Here is a 13,266-nt window from a genome sequence, read left to right on the forward strand (position 1 = left end):
AAAAAAAAAACCATTAAATATAAAGAACACTATTTTTGTTGTTTTAATTAAAACAGAATGTTTTCACCTAGTCAACTGTCATGAGCTAAAAAAAAATAAGCATGTTCCAATTTCCATTTTCTATGGCACACCATAATTTCAGTAAGAATTGGCTCCAAAAGTATGAAACAGTAAAGTCCCAAAGTTAGTATGGATATATGGGATGGAGTAATATTAACTTTAATGATCTCTTGTTCTGTACGTGGGCTTACACATTCAGAAAGGACAACAAGTTCTACAGCTTTCAGCTGCTGAGTTTTGGATTTAGTCTTATTTTTAAGATTCTTTCCACTCTACTATTTTGTAGAACTGCAACCAGGAATCTAGATCTTTCTCCCAAAGCCATCAAACGGAGATATAAACATAAAGTTTAATTTTCAAAAAAAGTTTAGAGCTGCTGAATTCAAATGTTCAGTAAGTGAAAAAAATATTTTCTTTTGTTTGGTTAAATTTCTTTAAGATTCAGGAGCTGATTCAGCTTAGGCATTGACTAAAATTCCTGTACTACAAACGTGGGGGTAGCATTCACAATGCAGTATTAGATCTCTACTCTGTTTCCGTGTGTACTCAGTTGGAGGCAAGCTCTGAAAATAGCACTGAGGCAGTTAATAGGGAAGGCCAAAGATGATAGTTGATTTGAGACTCTATCACAACAATCTTTTGGCATACATCTTAAGGCTGAAGGTAAGAACCTACAGGTTAGTGTTTGAGATACTTCTCTGGGCTTAGGTGTCTTATTTTTTTTTTTTTTTCTTAAATGTAGTTGTAAATGGAGTAATTCCTTCATTTCACTTAGCACTCCGTTAGTCAGACCATTCCCATCATATTCCTTCCATTCCCAACCTGTTCTCATTAAAAGGAGTATAGTAATGAAGACCTACAGAGGTTCCCAGGTACTACAGAGGTACTCAACAACTTCTTTGCCTCAGTCTTCACCAACAGTCAGACTTCCCAAGTCTTTCATTTCCCTGAACCCATAGAAGGAGGCTGGGGGAGCAAACTCCCACCCACTGTAAATGAAGAGCGGGTTTGAGACCACCTGATGGCACGTACAAGTCTATGGGGACTGATGGCGTGCATCCCAGGGTCCTGAAGGAGCTGGCTGATGTAGTTTCCAAACCTCTCTCCATCATATTTGAAAAGTCCTGGAAGTAAGGTGAAGTCCCTGGTGACTTGAAAAAGGGAAACATCACTCCCATTTTTAAAAAGGGTAGAAAAGAGGACCTGGGGAACTATAGACTGGTGAGCCTCACCTCAGTGCCTGGGAAGATTATGGAAAATATCCTCCTGGAAGCAATGTCAAGGCACATGTAAGACAAACAGGTGATCCAAGACAGCCAGCATGGCTTCACCAAGGGTAAATCATGCCTGACCAATGTGGTGTCTTTCTACGATGGAGTTACAGCATCAGTTGACAAAGGAAGACCAATTGATGTCATCTATCTGGACTTCTGCCAGGCCTTTGGCACAGTCACACATGACATCCTAATCTCTAAATTGGAAAGATATGGATTTGGTGGATGGACTATTCAGTGGGTAAGGAATTGGCTTGAAGGTCACACCCAGAGAGTGGTGAACAATGTATCTATGTCTGGTGACAAGTGGTGTACCTCGGGGGGTCTGCCGTCAGACTGGTACTGTTTAATATCTTCATCAATGACATAGACAGTGAGATTGAGTGCACCCTCAGCAAATTTGCAGATGACAACAAGCTGAGTGGTATGGTTGATATGACAGAAGGAAGGGATGCAATCTAAAGGGACCTGGACAGGCTTGAGAAGTGGGCCAATATGAACCTAATGAGATTCAACAAGCCTAAATGCAGGGTGCTGCACCTGGGCTGGGGAAATCCTGGATGTGAGTACATACTAGGAGAATTCATTGAGACCAGCCCTGAGGAGAAGAACTTGGGGGTTCTGATGGATGAAAAGCTCGACATGAGTCAGCAGTGTGTACTTGCAGTTCAGAAGGCCAACTTCATCCTGGGCTGCATCAACAGAGGGGTGGGCAGCAGGTGAAGGGAGGGGATTGTCCCCCTCTACTCAGCCCTTGTGAGGTCCCACTTGGAGTACTGTGTCCACGTCTGGAGCCCCCAGCACAAGAAGGATGTAGAACTGATAGAGAGGGTCCAGAGGAGGGCCACAAAGATGATCAAGGGGCTGGAACACCTCTCCTACAAAGATACAAAGATAGTCTGAGAGAGCTGGGGCTGTTCAGCCTAAAGAAGAGAAGGCTCCGGGGTGACCTCACTGCAGCCTATCAATACATAAAGAGGTCTTATAAAAAGGATGAAGAAGGACTCTTTACTCAGGAAGGACAAGGGGGAATGGTTTTAAACTAAAAGAGGGGAGATTTAGATCAGAGGTTAGAAGGAAATTTTTCACTCAGAGGGTGGTGAGGCACTGGAACATGTTGCCCAGATGAGGCCCTGAGCAACGTGATTTAGTGGATGGTGTTCCTGCCCATGGCAGGGGGGTTTGAGAAGATGATCTTTGAGGTCCCTTCCAACCCAGGCCATTCTATGACTCTGTGATGATTCTATAATCCCATGTGCTTGTAACCTCCCCTTCATACACTAGAGTTGGATTCAAAAAGTACGATGTTGGAATCAGATCAAGCAGAAGGAAGCTTTACACTGTAAATTAGTGGTTAAGGAGAGAAATGACTGGAGACTTTATGTTTAGAGGAAGCTGCTGCATCTCTTCCCAGGATTTCTTAGAAAGATGCTAACCACCTGGCTCCGGAGAGAGATCTAGGATATGGACCTCAAGCAGAGATACATAAAAGTCCTGTAATTACAGGATCTTCCTCTGCTCATTATACCATCCTTCAGAATTACTGTTCAAAGGCATCTGACTCCCTCTGTTGGCTCTCTCTTTTTTTCTTCTTTTTTTTCTTTTTTTTTTTTTTAAGTATGGGTCAGCCTGCTAAGTGTGCAATACAAACTGGTTGGATCTTTGAAGATCTTGATCTTATACTTTCGTGTCACTAAAGACTGTTACAGGAGAGCAGACCCTGCCCCAGAGCCCCTTTGCACTAGTCTTTCCTGAGATGAAGGTTGAAAAAGGAGAGTGAAGAAATAACATATTTTGCATAAGCCATAGGACAGTCTGCTATCTAACATTTCTAAATCTGGAAAGCCTCTCAAGATCTCTTAAAAAAAAATAAAAATAAAAATTCAGATAAGATATGCAGGACTTGATTTTCTTCGTTGTCTAGTGTAATTTTCAGTTCTATGGGAGTCTTGCTTTGTCTATAGCTTCTGTACCAAGGGAACATAGGTCCTATAAGTCCTTTGGTAGTGGTGGATGAAGTCCCTAAGCAGCTATCCATCATATTTGAGAAGTCATGGAGTCTGGTGAAGTTACTACTGACTTGAAAAAAAAAAGGGAAACATAACCCCCACTTTTAAAAAAAGAAAAAAGAAACAGTGAGGGAACTCCAGGCTAGGCAGTCTCACCTCTGTGCCTGACAAGATCATTGAGCAGATCCTCCTGGAAAATGTGCTAAGGCATATAGAAAATAAAGAGGTCACTGGTGACAGTCAACATGGCTTCACTAAGGGAAAATCATGCCTGAAAAAATTTGTGGCCTTCTACAATGAGGTTACAGCATTTATGGATAAGGGAAGAGCAACTGGTGTCATCTACCTCGATTTGTGCAAAGCATTCGACACTGTCCTGCACAACATTTTTGTCTCCAATTTGGATAGGCATGTATATTATGCGTGGACCACTTGGTGGACAAGGTATGGGCTGGATGGTCACACTCAGCTGCAGTCACCAGCTCAGTGCTCAGGTGGAAACTGGCAACAAGTAGTGATCCTCAGGGACCAGTACTGGGACCAGTATTATTCAACGTCTTTGTCAGCAATATGAACAGTAGGACTGAGTGCATCCTCAGCAAGTTTGTGGATGACACCCAGCTAAGTGGTTGACATGCTACAGGGAAGGGATGCCACCCAGAGAGACCCTGACAGGCTTGAGAGGTGGACCTGTGTGAACCTCATGAAGTTCAACAGTGCCAATTGCAAGGTCCTGCACCTGGATCAGAACAATTCCAAAAATGAATACAGGCTAGGAGATGAGTGGATAAACAACATCCTGTTGGAGAAGGACTAGGGGTACTGGTGGATGCAAATCTCTACATGAGCTGGTAATATACACTTGCAGCCCAGACAGCTCACCATTTTGATGAGCTACATCAAAAGAAGTGTGACCAACAGGTCGAGGGAGGTGATTCTCCATGTCTACTCTGTTCTCATAAGACCCCACTGCATTCAGCTCTGGGTCCTGCAACATAAGCCAAACATATATACTTGGTAGAGTATGTCAAGAGGAGGGGCACAAGGGTGTTCAGAGGGCTGGAACAGGTTTCTTATGAAGACAGGCTGAAGGAGTTGGGGTTGTTCAGCCTGGAGAAGAGAAGGCTCTGGGGAGACCTCATTGCAGTCTTCCAGTACCTAAAAGGGACCTGTAGGAAAGCTGGGGATGGACTCTCTCAGGGGGTGTAGTGATAGGTCAAGGGGGAATGGCTTTAAACTAAAAAGGGTAGATATACATTAAACATTAGGAAGACGTTCTTTACTCTGAGGATGATGAGGCACTGGAACAGATTGCCCAGAGAAGTTGTGGATGTCCCATTCCTGGAAGTGTTCAAGGCCAGATTGGATGGGACTTGGGGCAACCTGATCTAGAGGAAGGTGTCCCTGCCCATGGCGGGGGGGAAATAGATGATCTTTAACTTCCCTTCCAACCCAAACCATTCTATGACTCTATGTTTTTCTAGAGTTTTATAAGTCACTAGCAATGAATGCCAGTGCATAGACCTCCTAATTATTGATTTCTTACGAACAATCCCAAACAACATATCTGGAAGTAGAAATGGTTCCATATGTGAAAGGTATAGATATTCCTTTACTGGAAGAAGAAATGGTTCCACATTTGAAATGTACAGATGTTCCTTTACTGAAAAATCATGTTTAGAACCCAGAGTTTTTATTTCCTTTATTGTAAAATAAAGACAAATTGTAACTTCTTTGTTTTCTATTGCCTCATGATAATAGTAATTTTAGAAAATCACTGGTAGAACAACAGCATAAATAGCAATTCAGGGTATATGACAGTAAAAAATGAATTTGCTGCCCTTTTTGTGTTATGACGCATAGAAGCTGTTCACAAACTAATCTGGATTTGCATTTTAAGAGGCACCCACTGATCTTTTTCCCTGTGAGCTCCTGTCACCTGCACATTCCGGCAGGACAGACATCTTTCTGCTGTTGTACACTGCTGTCTGCATCAGAGAAGGAATTGCTGAAGGAACTCCTTATGAGGTAAATATTTTATGTCAAACATTTAATGCATTAAATGGTTTACTTATGCTTTGAAGGGTGTAAGTTTATGCTTTTTTATATATTTGAAGTAATTGTGTGCTTTTTGCTTTTTTTTTCTTTTTTTTTTTTTTTCTTGTACCTTTAATCCTCTGTCCTTTGAGTTTGTTACATAATCATTGATTTAATTTATCATTTGCATTGTCTGGCCTTAAAGCTTTACCACACAACAAAATGAACACTTTAAGGAGTCAGAATACTGATACCAAAAAATTTTCCCTGAAATCCCCTGTGCATAAAGGATGATTAATTTCACAGCTGTGAATAAGGCCTGGCCTTACTTAGTGTATACAATGTATAAACAATGCATGTACAAATTTATATGTAATGAAAAAAAGAAAATAGCATAAAGTTTACTTGGCTAAGAACAAACATTACATCAGTCTAATATTTGAAATTCCCCACAGATAGGATGTATTCCTCGGCTTTGTAAAATGATAATTTGATGGTCTAATAGTTTTTTATAGAGATGTTATAATACCAGGCAGATGTTTAATTCAGATATAGTCCATAGTACTAAAATCATGTGTTTGCATTTAATATAGCTACACCAGGATGCAGTAGATACATTGGGTTTTAATCAGGAAGTTTTGGTTTCAAACAGTGTGCTATTTCACAGAATAATTTATGGAATGAGAACATAATGTTTTTCAAGTTATCTCAGTCCAATCTCTTTAACTAAGAGAAGTGATAAGAATGGGATTATACTCATGACATCTATCTTTATAATTGGGTTTGGATATTGGGTTTTAATTTTGGTCATTGCCACATGCTGTATGTTTTGATTTTAAGTACCAAAATGCTGCAGATGTCACAGGTTCTGCTGTTGTGCATTCACAAATCTGCCTCAGTGTTAGTACAGAGAAATTTGACATCTATTCTAAGTTTAAACTCCTACTGGGGTTTGGAAAACAGGGATAAGATCCAACTTATAACCTGAAACATCTAAATGTAAGTGCCTACATCTGAAATAAGATCTCAGCTCCCATTACAGTCTGTGTCCATCATCCAACACAAGCTTGTAGTGACATTTGGGATGGTTGCTCTAGGGTAAACCAAATGACCATGTGGATGAGGCAGGTCAGATACGGGATCCATAGGAACATAGTGCTCTTTTGGACCATTGACTAGAGTACAGGTAGGACACCTGACGGCATCCTAGATGGCACTAAACACCCCAATAAAAGGGCAACTGAATTGAATTTTTATACAGTGTAGTCAATGACACCTAGGGGGCTATTCAACTCATCCTAAAGTAAATACCTTCAAAGTAAATAACTATTTGGGGCAAGATTTGTTTTAAGAGCATGTGCATTTAATTTTTTAGATATGTTAGGGTAACTGGTTCAATTGCATGGAGGTGGCAGATATGATGCAGAACTTCTTGGACAGTCATATTCTTCTGGCAGCTGGAAGCAAGGTAGGCTGCCCAAAGTATCTCCAATGGCACTTCTTGCCTATGCCTGTGTGTGGGTCTCTGAATCCCACACCAAACAACTCTCCAGGTTCCATTAAAGTTATCTTTTCTTTTACCTCACATACCGGGTAGCATTTAAATCTAGGTGTTTTTGTGAGATAGATTTCAGCCTACAGGTTTTCTCTGCCTGTATGTCAATTGGCTGTCACATATGAGACATCCTAATAATGTGTCTCATGTACATTGAAACAGCATCCTTTATATTTAGTGACCAGATTTTCATTTTTTTTAAAGTATTGAGTAAAGCATATCTCATATAATGTTTCTCTTCCATTAGTTTCAAAGTGAATCAGAAGGACATTTGTAAAATGACAGAAGTAGAAATGGGTGGTCCGTAATTAACAAGTAAGCCAGTGGCAGAGCCAGAATGAGCAGATAAGTCTCCATAATCTCTGGAAAGTCCTGATGGGTGCACAAAGTCCACCGGTAAGGGCTTCAATCACTTTGTGTGTCTTAAGCCTTCAATGTTTATTTCCTAAGGTAATTCTATAAATCTTGGTCATTGTGTTCAGCATGTAACTTCATCTTTCTCTTTGAAAAAGAAAGAATATGTTTATTTTCTTTCTTTTTTTTCCCCTGTTTCAAGTTCATTTATGCAATATCCTGATAGATTAATATCTTGCTAACACAGAAATCTGTGGATTTAATGAATCCAATAAAAAATCAATAAATAAAAAAATAAAAAAAATGTTTGGATTATCAGGGAAAAAAAATGAAAATCACTGTTTTTCTCCTTGGGCTACTTAAGTTATCAGTTCAGAAAAACTCCAGTTTGCAAAAAGTCTGAACTTTTGCTGAGGGAAAACAAACAAACAAACAAAAAAACACACCATAACAGAATGATTCACTGACTGAGTCAGAGCTCCCTTTCCTTTCTCCCTCTTCCTTTCTCCCTCCCCATTACTCTCCCCATGCACTCCTGCCCTTCTTAAAATGTTTCTTTTCTTTTGAAAGCTGAAAATAAATGATTGATATCAGCAAGCTACTTGGCTGCTCTGCCTCAGTCCTCTGTTCCTAGTAACTGATTCAATCCTGTTTTCAGCTGTTCTAAGGAAGTCTGAGACTTGCATGTGTTGGTGAGTGCTGTCTGGAATAGTCACTCTGCATCTGTGAGTTATAGTCCTGGAAAAGCACAGCCAGACTGAGGCTAGGTTATTTCTATATGGTGAAGAAAGGGCAACGCTGGATTTTGGCATACTGTAGCCACTGAGTACCCGACTTTGCAATTTAATGTGATTTTAATGCAAAGGCTTTATTTTGATGACAATATAGTATATAAAAACACCTGTGATTCTACTGACCTCATTTGAGGGTGTGTCTGATAACTTTTCAACAAGGCCTGAAGGGAAAATTCCCACCTCTCAGGCAAGTATTTAAGGCTTCATTCATATTGATTACACCTTGCTCTTTGAATAGCTTAAGTGATTTTATAGTTATCTAACATGAACAAAGGAGACAGAATTTGATCCTAGGCAAATATGTGTGTGTGCAAGAGAGAAAAAGAGAGGCTGGAACCATTTTTCTGAAACTGGAGTCTTGTTGTTTTTAACATTCCTATTTATAGTGGAAATCCTTTCCCTATAGTCAATCCAAAACCTATTCAAGTCAATAGGTTTTTGGATCTCTGTCATCTGCAGCTATGGCAGACAAACAAACAAACTTTTATGAACTGTAATATGACCTAAGTACTTTCAGCCTCTTAGGAAAAAAAATAAAAAATAAAATGAAATCTGGCTTTGGGTCATTTCAGGGAGCTTACTGAAGTGTTTGTTTCAACTGTGTTTTGTTTCTAAGCAATTTCTAAGCAAAGGGAAGCAGGAGAACATGTAAGTGCACGTTTAGTTGTTTTAAGTGTCTTGTGCAGGAGCAGGTTTGAATACAGTTTGAAAACATTTTTTTTCCCTGATATTCTGGTATTCATTATCAAGCTTAACAGCACTTTGAGGGCAGAAAATCACCAAATGTCAAAAAAAGAAAAATATATATATATATAAATTATGCTTGAAAACGTCCAAAGGAAATATTACGCATTGAGCTGGCATGAGCTGTTGTTGTTTCCTTGATACACTGGTTAGTACCCAGCCTGAAGTGTTTCATTTTGTCCACGTGCTTGAGATTTGAGATTTGTGGCAACAAGTCCGTGAAAGTATCATTATTCTTGTTTATGAAAGTGCAGATATTCTGAAGATGAAATAACAAAGCTTAAGATGGAGTCAACAACTGACAAGCTTCAAATTGTTCTCTTTCCTCTGAAAACTCTTGGGGTACCTACTCACTTTTTTTTATGAAAGAAGCTGGATAGTTATTGGCTTTTGGAGGTTAATTTCTTGGTAGTTTAAAGAGAGAAAAAATAGAGGATGCGAACACTGCTACTTTGTCCCTGGTTGGCATAAGGTACTTAATGAGTTCACAAGAATATTGTAATGAGAGATACAATGCAAAAAATGTAACATTGAAAAATGTATTAAGTAAATCACTAGGGTCACTAAAATAAGCTATTAAAATCCACAGGACTGACACCTCTGGAAAATCTAGCTGTGATGTTTTTAACATAGTGTCTCTGTCTATTTTTTTACCTTACCACTTTGCTGGACAGTTTAAAAATGAGTGACAGAATAAATGTGTTGGCAACTGAAGCTGGAAGTGTTGGAGTTGCACCAATGAATCTGTACTGAGGCATAAACACATTTGCTTCTATTACCCCTGATTCTGTTGCATAACTTCTGGCATAAAAACAAAGCAGAAAGATGAGGGGTTTAAACCTTAAACTGATGCAGCTGTTTAGTCTGGTGCAGTGGAGTCAGTGCCTGCATAAAATGTTCAGCTAGGAGATTGAATTCTTGCCACAAGTAAGAACTAGCAGTGAGGTTCAGTTCACTTTCTGTGTTACGCCAGTCAACCAAACCTGCGCAAAGATGGCACAGTCTTCCTCTGTATTTAAAAGGATTCTCACTTGCTCCTTTCTTTATTTATCATGATTCCTAAGGTTACAGGTGATCTCATTATTTATCATTAACTCAGTGAATCTCAGTAAGATCAAGCTTATACCTACAGAACTAAGCCAAGTTTATGATTCTGCTCCTGTTGGAAGGAAAAAATCTTACTGAATTGTTGGCAGCTCATAAGAATTTGACACTGACTCGAGTGAGTTCTGGATTTTCTTTCTACTCAGTCATTTAAGTACATTTAAGTTCTGATTAGCATCTTCACTGGACAAAGTCAGATTTGGAATCTGTGTTCATTCCATGAATGTAGCTTCCAAAATATTTTCTTTTTACAAAAAAACATTCCACAAGCATGACTGAGTACACTCCTGTTCTACTACAAGCTATTTTATTAAAGAAAACTTTTTATAAGTCTATGTAGAAGTGTCAGTAAAAATAGGCAGAAGTCCTTTTAATGAGCCACAGTTCTACAAACCCTTAAGTCCTTCAGGAATTTTTACTATTTTAAAACAGGGGGCTCAAAGATAGGTTTAAAATTTACAGTTTATAAATAAAAACTGATTTAGGACAGACTAATCCAGATTGTGCCATTGACGCTCAATCCCAAGTCTTTTGAATCTTTTGCTGAAAGAAGAGGTAAAATTTTGGAACCTTACCTCCCATGGGTGCCTCCTTTGCTTGATATAGTAGGCTTTTGCCATATGAATTTAGTTTAATTATATCCCAACAAAATTTCATTTATAAATGTGACATTCCAAAGTATCTGGGATGCATGTGAAATCATTTTAAATACTATATTAAAGGAAAACTTTTCAGGTCTCAAGAAAGGTATGCATATTTTCAAAATATGCTTATCTACATTTTATTTTATTTTTTTAATTAATTATTTTTTTTTCTTTTCCAAGTGCTAGTGTCATTACAAATGTTAGCAAATTCAGTTTGGAAACTGATGTAAAAAGTATGAACTGACAATCTGAAATAATAAGTTTTATTTGTTTGTTTCCATAGGGAAAGGAAGAACTTCATAATCAACATTTTTGACTTTCCTGATTCACAGATTCACAGATTTCTCTAGGTTGGAAGAGACCTCAAGATCATCGAGTCCAACCTCCGACCTAACACTAAGTACTCCACTAAACCATATCCCTAAGCTCTACATCTAAACGTCTTTTAAAGACCTCCAGGGATGGTGACTCCACCACCTCCCTGGGCAGCCCGTTCCAATGCTTAATAACCCTTTCGGTAAAGAAGTACTTCCTAACATCCAACCTAAAACTCCCCTGTCGCAACTTTAGCCCATTCCCCCTCGTCCTGTCACTAGGCACGTGGGAGAATAGACCAACCCCCACCTCTCTACAGCCTCCTTTCAGGTAACTGTAGAGAGCGATGAGGTCGCCCCTGAGCCTCCTCTTCTCCAGGCTGAACAAGCCCAGCTCCCTCAGCCGCTCCTCGTAAGACTTGTTCTCCAGACCCCTCACCAGCTTGGTCGCCCTTCTCTGGACTCGCTCGAGCACGTCCATGTCCTTCCTGTAGCGAGGGGCCCAGAACTGAACACAGTACTCGAGGTGCGGCCTCACCAGAGCCGAGTACAGGGGCACAATCACTTCCCTCGACCTGCTGGCCACACTGCTTCTTATACAGGCCAGGATGCCGTTGGCCTTCTTGGCCACCTGAGCACACTGCTGGCTCATATTCAGCCGACTATCCACCAATACTCCCAGGTCCTTCTCGGCCAGGCAGCTTTCCAGCCACTCATCTCCCAGCCTGTAGCTCTGCTTGGGGTTGTTGCAGCCCAGGTGCAGGACCCGGCACTTGGCCTTGTTGAACTTCATGCAGTTGACCTCAGCCCATCGCTCCAGCCTATCCAGATCCTCCTGCAGAGCCTTCCTGCCCTCGAGCAGATCGACACACGCACTTAGCTTGGTGTCGTCTGCAAACTTACTGAGGGTGCACTGGACGCCCTCATCCAGATCATCAATAAAGACATTAAAGAGGACCGGCCCCAGTACCGAGCCCTGGGGGACTCCACTAGTGACCGGCCTCCAACCAGATTTGACTCCATTCACCACAACTCTCTGGGCCCGGCCATCCAGCCAGTTTCTAACCCAGCGAAGCGTACGCCAGTCCAAGCCCCGAGCAGCCAGTTTCTCGAGGAGAATGTTGTGGGGAACGGTGTCAAAAGCCTTACTGAGGTCAAGGTAGACCACGTCCACAGCCTTTCCCTCATCCACCAAGCGCGTCACTTGGTCATAGAAGGAGATCAGGTTCGATAAAACAAGACATAACTGATCCTAAATTTACTAAAGGAAAATGTTTTTTTTCCTGCACTTTTCCTTTGCAAGTAATGAAATATGAATGACAAGAGCATTCTGAGAGGAAAAAAGCCCTGCCTGACTTAAGTCAGAGACATACATCATGACCTTTCAAGAAATAATCCAGCAACTCTCCTAGGACAGTACCTTGGGGATGTTCCTAGGCAAGCATCCTGTCTGGCCTGTTTAAAGGCAGTCACAGGGCAATATCATATTAACATTTAGTAGCAAGTACAGCTGGGTTTCCCCTGGGGTACAAAATCTGGCCAGGAGGGTGCTACTGAAGATAAATCAGGTATAGAAGTGAAAATTTGTTCATTAGTTTTGACTCGGGGACAATTCTGCAATATACATAATGAAAGTCTTGAAATATCCGAGTACTTTTCTGCTAAAATATCACAACATAATCCATGGAGACATATTCCATATTCAGAAGAAAACTTCAGTCTTCATGAGCATTCAGAATTTAACTTGACTTTGAGAATGCTCAGAAAAAAAAAATGTCAGTTAGCTAGTGCTTATTGTAATGACTTATATCTTCATCCATTGACAGCATAATTGGAAACTAGGAACTAATCATTTAGAGATTAATTTTCTGGATTCCTAATTCAATTTAAATAGTTTCAGATTTTTCATGTTATTATATAGACTGAGTCCATTGTTTAACGTACAGGGTGTACATGGGAAAACACATCAATAATTCCTCTCTATTATTATTAGCATAGAAAAATCAGGACAGAATCGGATTAATAGAAATCAGTTGGTAAACTGAATGGAAATAATACCTTCTGTCCATTCACATTAAATTTATACATAATTCTGGATTGGCTTACAATAACACCTTCCCCCCCCCCCCCAAAAAAAAAAAAAAAGTATATGGGTATTGATTAGTATTAATTAAAATTCAGCAACAACTAAGTTGATAAAGTTGTCATTCACTTGCCTGTGATGTGAAAAACAGATGAAAAAGCCTTTGAGTTGGGATCTGGCATTAGCTGGATTTCTAAATCTGTCCCAGATCAGCTTTCATAAGATTTCCAATGCAAAAAGAAGCATGCACACATACATGTGCATTAACAGTCAACAGAGTGACCTGAGTTTTAA

General features: G+C 40.0%; 1 long non-coding RNA gene across 1 annotated transcript in view; it reads left to right on the plus strand.

Moving 5' to 3' along the window:
• Positions 1-5,298: 5,298 nt before the first annotated feature.
• The window catches only part of LOC310903318, a 111,557-nt gene continuing 103,589 nt past the window's right edge, over positions 5,299-13,266 (plus strand). Inside the window, exon 1 of the long non-coding RNA XR_014587456.1 lies at positions 5,299-5,371. This is a non-coding gene — a long non-coding RNA (uncharacterized lncRNA). The remainder of the gene's footprint in view (positions 5,372-13,266) is intronic.

This window comes from Anser anser (genome assembly GCF_964211835.1).
Source record: "Anser anser genome assembly, chromosome: 1".
In the NCBI taxonomy this organism is placed as follows: Eukaryota; Metazoa; Chordata; class Aves; order Anseriformes; family Anatidae; genus Anser; species Anser anser.